Source organism: Diadema setosum, chromosome 18 (genome assembly GCF_964275005.1).
Source record: "Diadema setosum chromosome 18, eeDiaSeto1, whole genome shotgun sequence".
NCBI classification, from domain to species: domain Eukaryota; kingdom Metazoa; phylum Echinodermata; class Echinoidea; order Diadematoida; family Diadematidae; genus Diadema; species Diadema setosum.
This window is the reverse complement of record NC_092702.1, coordinates 13,860,582-13,869,700: the sequence shown is the minus strand read 5'-3', so window position 1 is coordinate 13,869,700 and position 9,119 is coordinate 13,860,582.

Below are 9,119 nucleotides of genomic sequence, written 5' to 3'. Positions count from 1 at the left end.
CCTAGGCCACACAGTGCTAGGATTTACCACACAACGTGAGTTGGGGTGGGGGGGGGGGGGGGGGGGGCGGCAGGGAGGCTGCGCTCGACATCACGGGTGTGGATATCTCCAGGGCCGGTGGAACGGCCCACTTTTTTTACTCTGGAAGAGGGACTACAGAAAAATAGTTTTTGCGGTGAAGACCTTTTTGCTTACGGTACTTAGTATCAGCTGCAGAAACTTTTCACTTCTATTTAAAACACAGTAGGCCTATTAAACTTCGGTATTAAACGAGCATTATCAGTCAATGACTTAATAAATCCTACAGAAAAAAGAAATATTTGTTTCATTTCGTTTCGTTTATTTATTTCCATTTCAAATATAAAAAAATACAACAAATACAATGCATACAATAACTTACTGTAATCAACTCTTTCTTACAATCTGAAATTACGCCTTTGCTTAAAGTCGAAGTGAAATGTGAAATAAACAGAGAACTTGAAAAAGGCTCAGAGGCCTTGTGGGGGAAAAGTCCTATACACAAAATAATATAGGCACAATCAACAACTATACATTAACACATGCACGATACAGAACACAGATCATATCACGAACAACTGGAGGAAATAGTGGAGACATTAAATGATCAGTACTTAAGCAGGAGAAAATTTTTGAGAGACTTTTTGAATAACCGTAAATTTGAGCATGAAAGTATCTCACTTGGTATGGAATTCCAAACAATGGGAAAGGTAAAGCGAAGAGATCTTAATATTTTTGTGTACGCCGAATCAACTTTGAACAAATGAAAATCATTACATATGCGCCGGGTGTTATAATGATGAACAAGCGCGCCGGAACACTTCTGGTTTTGGGGGGGCAAAATGTCAACGGGGGCACATTTTTATGTGCGATGTGAGATCCTCGGCGCGGGAGCGGAGCGAGCGAGCGGGGGGGGGGGGAGGGTGTGGAAAGGGGGATCCCCCCCCCCCCACTGTAGGGATCTTTTGTAAAACAGGGTACAAAAGTCGCGTTTATAGACCATTTAAAAGCAAATTTCTAAGGAATTAAACATAGTGAAAAATAATCAGTGCGAAGGACTATGATTATTACATACGGGAGTACATAATAATGTGATGGTGTGAGATCCTCGGCGAAGGAGCGAAGCGACCGAGCGGGGGGAGGGTGTGGGAGGGGGGATACCCCCTCCCACGGTAGGGACTTTTTGTAAAAACAGAGTATAAAAGTCGCGTTTATAGAGAATTTAAAGTAAATTTCTAGGGAATTAACATATTGAAAAAATCAGTCGGAAGGACTATGATCATAACATACGGGAGTACATTAATAATTTGATGGTGCGAGATCCTCGGCGAGGGAGCGAAGCGACCGAGCGGGGGGAGGGTGTGGGAGGGGGGATACCCCCTCCCATGGTAGGGACTTTTTGTGAAAACAGAGTATAAAAGTCGCGTTTATAGAACATTTAAAAGCAAATTTCTAGGGAATTAACATATTGAAAAAAATCAGTTGGAAGGACTATGATTTTAACATACGGGGGTATATTATGTGATGGTGTGAGATCCTCGTCGAGGGAGCGAAGCGACCGAGCGGGGGAGGGTGTGGGAGGAAGATACCCCCTCCCACGGTAGGGACTTTTTGTAAAAACAGAGTATAAAAGTCGCTTTTATAGAGCATTTTAAATCAAATTTTTGAGGAATTAAACATAGTAAAAGAAATCACTGCGAAGGACTATGATAATAACTTATGAAAACTTTTCATTTTACTATAAGTACGGGCAGAACGAGCGAGCCACTTTCACTTTGCAATTTACCTGAAATGTACTCATTAAAAGCTTAAACGTGATCGCATCGTTCGAACAATGAAAAATATTCTTATACAACGTACTGCTAGAAAACAAAGAAGAAAATGAAAAATGTAAGGTTTACTAAAGGTATGTTTCAGCGGGCACACTCGAGGACACGACTAAGGCTACCATCTATACACTAAATTTACTCATAAGCTCCTATTAGTGTATAGATACAATACTGTATGTTGTTAGTGTATTACAATTTTCGCCCCGTTAGGGGCGAAAATTTTTGCATTTTCAGTTATGAAATTACTACATTTAGACAAGAAATATGCCTTTATTGTTCATTTTGGTCTTTAAATCAGTGATTAATTATTTGTTGCAGGGGGCACTTTGGGGGGGCAAAAACTCGTTTTGCGCCCCCAACATTTTGTTTGGGGGGGGGGGGGGGGGGGGCAAGTGCCACCCCTGCCCCCCCCCGCTTCCGGCGCCCTTGATGATGAATATACTACATGTATTTATACTAAACATCTCTGATATATTAACAGGTAATAAGTTTTGGAAGTAAGAAAACCCAAGTTTTGCGGTATGAATGATATATAAGTCATGAATCTTCAAAATACACAGTTTTTTTAAATAGTGGTGCAGAGTGAGCACGATAGTGACTGCCTGTACATATGCGTACTCCTTTCTTTTGTAATTTCAATAATAAATTCATCTTTGACTGATTACAGTTGCCCCAAATTGGGATACAATAAGTAAGATAACAAATACCAAAGAATCATACAAAATAAAAAGGGTAGTAAATGATATTTAAGTTTGTACAAAATACCTATACTCTTTGAAATTTTATTATCTACATATTCTACATGTAAATTCCACTGTTAATGCCTATCAATATGCATACCCCAAAAATTAACACTATCAGATTTACAAATATTGTGCGAATCAATAAGAGTAATATTTTCTACTATATTACTCACTTCATTTGATCTATTATAAAAAGGAACATAATATGTTTTCTCAAAATTAACAATCAGTTTATTTACTTTAGACCATGTTACAGCTTGATTCAGTTCACATTCTAGATTTTCTTTTAAACTTAAAGTGTCTGACTGAGTGTAAAATAAAGTTGTATCATCCGCATATAACACAAATTCCAAATTTTGACTAGATCTAGTTAAATCGTTGATATATAACAAAAACGAAAGGGGTCCCAAAATCGAGCCTTGCGGTACACTACGCTTGATTGGACTGTGATATGAGTGGTAATTAGCAAAAAAATGTATATTGAGACCGATTATCTAAATAATTAAAAAAACACTCTAAAGCAATTCCTCGAATACCATAATGACTCAATTTAAGCAACAAAATCTGATCAACAATATCAAACGCTTTTGACAAATCCATAAATTTTCCTAATCCAAAATTGTTCTTATTAATAGATGAAATTATTTTGCATGAGCAGTGGAATGATGTTTTCTGAAACCATATTGACTATTACAAATGATATCATTATTACATAAGAAAGTATACACTCCATTGAATAAATATTTTTCAATCACCTTTGAGAAACATGGGAGAATAGAAATTGGACGATAATTCTTAAGGATATGACAATCCCCTTTCTTCAAAACAGGAATTAATTTTGCAACTTTAAGTTTGGTTGGAACGTTACCCGTTTCTAATGATGTATTAAAAATAAAAACCAATGGTTTAACTATAGAATTTATAACTTGCTTCATAATATTCACATTTATATAATTAAAATCAAATGAATAATTGTTCTTTAATGATTTACAAACTTCTAATATTTCAAATTCTGTTATGGGCTTTAAAAAATTGACTTTGGACAACTGTCGGAAAGATAAATTTGAATGGTTACATTATGATTGTTGTTGACAGGAGTCATTGATTCTAATAAAGTTGAACAACAATTCTCAAAATAAAAATTGAATTTATCAGCAATAGTTTGTGGATCGTCCTCTTCTTTCTCATCACAAACAAAATATTCTGGAATACTTTTCTTTAATTTTCTAAGAATATCATTTATAACTGACCATGTACCTTTAATGTTACTTCTATTTTGACTTATTTTATCTAAATAATATGTTTTCTTAGCATAACGCAAAATAATTGTTCAATTTATTCCGATACCTTTTATATTTCATTTCACTCAAAGGAGTTTTTTTTTTTAAAAAACATTTTATACAATTACAATTTATTCTTACGCTTAATACATTTCAAAAGTTTTGGAGTAACCAATGGCTTCCTTATATTTTTTTTTTTCCGTAAATGAATTTTCTTAACTGGTATATACTTATCTAACAAACTTATTAAAAAAAATGAAAAATTATTATAAGCCTCATTTGCGTCATCAGATGTATAAACAGAAGACCAGTCTACACTAACATGACTAAATTCATAATTAAGGATATTAAGACTTTCAGTTGATATCTCACGTGTAATTTTCGTCACGTTTTGCTTGTTTTTTGATAATGACATGCTAGTAGGACTAAGTAAGAATATAGATAAATGGTTGGTTATATCACCCTCAAAAGAACCACAATCAAGTTGAGCTTCTATATCATAACATTTGTAAAAACATTGTCAATGAGTGATGCGCTATCAGTAGTGATACGACTTGGAGAATCAATGACAGGGAATAAACCAGACGATGAATTGAGATTAAGGAAATTGCGTCCAACATAATCTAAAGACTCTTTAAGTAAAGAATCTCTAAAATCCCCTAAAATATACACATTTTTACGCTCATGCAGAAGTGCAGCAAGTACTTTATCATAAAAATTAAGAAAAACATCATTATTGCAACCAGGCTTTTTATACATGGCTTGTGCCGAAAGGGTGGGTTGGGTGGTGGCGCGTCGCGTTAATGGGAACACCACCCTTCGTCCAAAGCCCCCCCCCCCCGGTTTTGCCGAAAGGGTGCGTTGGGAGCGTTGGGTCGCGTCGCGTTGACTGGAACCACAACCTTCGTCCAAAGCCCCCCCCCCCCCGTTTTGCCGAAAGGATGCGTTGGTACTTTTTCTCATGTAATATTAAAAGACGAGTTTTGAATTTATATTTAACCTTCAAACAACCATTTCAAAGAGGCTATCGTCCGGATCGGTTTACACTCTATATTACCACTTGGTCTACAGCCAGACGAACTGACTGTAGACCAAATAGTAATTAAACCAAATAACAATTAGACCAAACAGTAATTGGACGAAATGATGACTAGACCAACTGGTTAGTAGACCAACTGGTTATTAGACCAACTGGCTGTAGACCAAGTGGTAATAGAGTGCAAGTAAACCGATCCGGACGATAGCCTCTTTGAAATGGTTGTTTGAAGGTTAAATATAAATTCAAAACTCGTCTTTTAATATTACATGAGAAAAAGTACCAACGCACCCTTTCGGCAAAACCGGGGGGGGGGGGGGGGGGGGGGCTTTGGACGAAGGGTGGGGTTCCAGTCAACGCGACGCGACCCAGTAACGCTCCCAACGCACCCTTTCGGCAAAACGGGGGGGGGGGGGGGGGGCTTTGGACGAAGGGTGGTGTTCCCATTAACGCGACGCGCCACCACCCAACCCACCCTTTCGGCACAAGCCTTTGGCTAACCCCGACAGTATGTTTTACATCATTTACACAAAAATCGATAAATAGATATTCACAACAATATTCTTCTTCTTCTGTCTGAACAACATAATTATTTATCTTAAATCTGATGCCATCTGATATGAATAAACCTACCCCACCCCCTCGCCCAGAATGCCTATTAGAATTGACAAAAGTGTATCCTTCTAAATCAAAAGGAATATGGAGCGCCGGAAATCCAAGTTTCTGATATGGCAATTATGGAGAAGGAATGCTTCAGTGAACACAACAAATTTGTAATTTCCTCAAAATTTCTTTGGAGACTTCGAGCATTAAAATGTATCAAACTAAAAGCAGCAGTATTTTTAAAATGAGCATTGAACTCACTTGGGGTGTAACAATTGTAAGAGTAGCAGGAATTCAAAATGTTCACATCAGGATCTATATCTTCTGTAGTTTCACTCATTAGAAATATACAAAAAGTACGATTCAATTGATGGAATTCCTAAATCTGTGCAATTATTACAATATAGAAATTTTGTCACATGGTACCAACATGCCTGAGATAGTGAAACATATGTTGATCTCCTTCCAGATACACAAAACATTACATTCATATTAATAATACACAAACACAACATAGTACAAACTTTAGCTACACAAAGATCAATACAAACTGTAAAAAAAAAACAGATAAACAATGGTATTCACAGAGTAAAGAACATAAGCAGGCTTTTAGATAAACCAAAAAAGAAAGTACGTATTAAAAAAAATGAAAGAAAAATGAGAGAACAGGTAAAAAGTGGGTCAAGTGAATCAACCTGTTTTCCTTAACCTTGGTGGGGGACAAAATCCACCAGAAATTTCACATTAATTTTGAGATATTGGGCAAGTCCAAGATAACGCGCGCGTTACGTATGGGACATTGAGAGACTTTTATGACCCGAAAAATAGTGTTAATGGCCTTTGATCATATTGAACTTTATCATGGTGATTGATATCTAGGAGAAGTATAATCATGTAAAAAGTGGAGAAAAATGACCTTCACAATTATATTCTAGAAGAGAAAATATGTGCCGTTACGTATGGGACCAGAAAAATTTTGTTTTTTTTGAACATTTTTTTCAACCTCAAAACTCTCTGAAAGTATTTAATTTTACAACTTGTAACTCAATGTAATGAAAGTTACAACACTCAAGATTATCAGAGGTAAGTTTCATGTCATGAGGCAAAAAGCTCTAATTACAGGTTCTAATTAAAGACAGACATGACGTGTTACGTATGGGACAGTTACAATGGGACACTTTGTCCCCCATTCGTTTAGTGTGTGGAGAATCATGTTTATGGGTATTTTGCATAATTATTAAAGTAAAATCAGTTGAAACTACTCAATGCTGATCCAAATTGTCAAGAAAACAATATTCCCCAAATATTTACCATTATAATCATATTCAATCATATTTTTATATTTTTATGACCAACCTGAGTATGCATGCCCTTTGTCCCCCATTCATTTAGTGTGTGGAGAACCATGTTTATGAGTATTTTGCAAAATTATTTTGCAAAATACCCATAAACAAATTTTTGCATAATTATTGAGGTAGAATCAGTTGAAATTACTCAAATACTGATCCAGATTGTCAAGGGAACAATATTCCCCAAATATTTACCATTATAATGTTTAATCATATTCTATATTTTCATGACCAACCTGTATCATGTATGCCCTGTATTTTTATCAGGATAGTTACTACTAAAAAATCGAATAGTTAAGTGTTTACTTCCATTGATGAAGGACAGTTTGCCATTCAGTTTCAATGAAAAACAACTTGACACAAGACATATTTTTTTTAATAGATATAGTTTATATGCAATACCTGCTGCGTGAAACTCCAGTAATCGAGTGGATATATGATGTCTGTCTAGCAATCAGATCATTGATTCGAGTCATACCTCGGTATGTATACCAATGATTTTTGTCATGGCTACTTACTGAAAACTTAGTAAGGACAATTTGTTTATCACTTGCAATAAAAAAAAAATGATACAAAAAACACTAATTTTAAGTAACATCTTCATTATCATCACATACATGTGTTATACAATGCAGCTACAATGTGGCTAGAGCTCTACATTGTGTGGTGAACAGTACCCAATATACTTGTAGTTGAACTGCAATTCTTCAATCTACTTGTGTATTTGGTTTCAGTACCCAGAGGTCTCTACTTAAAGGGACTGTACAGTTCTGGTTCAGATGGGAATTCTGATTTCAACTTTTACAAGATAATTAGCACTTCTTTTATGAAATATTTAAATAGCATACAATTCTAAGAGGAATTCAAAGTTGACATTACAAAAATCTGTTTTGAAATGGCTGAGATATCCAGAAACGTGGTGTCCTAACATAAGGTTGGTCACATTTTTTATTAGGACCACTTCATTTTACTTTTTTTTTTTGATATCTCAGCCATTTCAAATTGGATCTCCATCAAAAAAATTTGAATTCCTCTAGTCTTAGAATTGCATGCTCTTTAATAATTCATATAATTGGTTTCCAATCATTTCGTAAAATGTTGAAAACTGAATCCCCATTTCTACAAAAACTATACCATCCCTTTAATGCTGATTTTCATTTTGTATTTTGCCATCTCCCCCTCCCCCTTTTTGAAAATTGTTCAGTAAAGTACATGTATTGTTTCAAGTGTCTATATAACTCAAAAGTAGCTGCAAAGTTGAGATGTTTTCTTCAGGATGATTAACCATTTGTGTATACTGTGAGACCTTCCCAGCTAGCTACATGCATTCACATGCAATATGTATGAGGATGTCCCATATACGTAACGCATTTGTCTCATACGTAACATTATTTAATTGCCCAATAAAAAATATTTCTTTTACTGTTTTTTTCTTTTTTCAATGGTATCTAACTTCTCTAAACAATATATTAGAACTTTCCAAAAGGGCATTCAAATAACCTTAGAAATTTCAGAGAAAACCTAAAAAATGACCTCAATTTGTTACGTATGGGACATCTCATGATAGGACACGAGCTAATTCGCATAATCATTTGTATAATCCCTAAATTTTCATACCAATTGTTAAGTTAAACTATTTGATGAACTTCTTATGTCCACATATTAATCAAATATCATTTGCTTTCCTTTGAATAAATATGAATTTTTATAAATGTCCCATACGTAACGCTGTATTTTACATTTATGCAAATGAAGCCCTTGAAATTTGCATAAATTTACATCATTTTATCATTACATCATTTTTTTTCCTCCATGGAAATCAAAACTTCAACTCATAAGCTTAAAAATGATACCAAACATGTCAGTATTGAGCAAAGATGAAATTTTGCCTTCTGAGGGGACCTTACATGTATTTTGGACTTGCCCTATTAGCGACATCATAATCTACAACTTTTTGAGGTCATCATTGTTATGGATCACTTTTGTTTGATTGTCTTTTCCTTTCAGCAGTGCATACACGCGTCCGTCCTTGCTCCACGCCTTGTCCACTTTTGCGTTTGACCGAGTGTCATTCAACAGCTTTTGATTTCTGGAGGTGAGGTCTTCGACAATTGCCATTTTCTGACCTTTCAGTTTACGTCGCTTTGAGATGAACTCTTGTCGCTTTCTGTATGACTTGAATTTGATGATAATGCCTCTTGGACTGTCATTGTTGGGATGTTCCTTTCTGCTGCCAACCCTGTGGGAGCGCTCGATGTCGT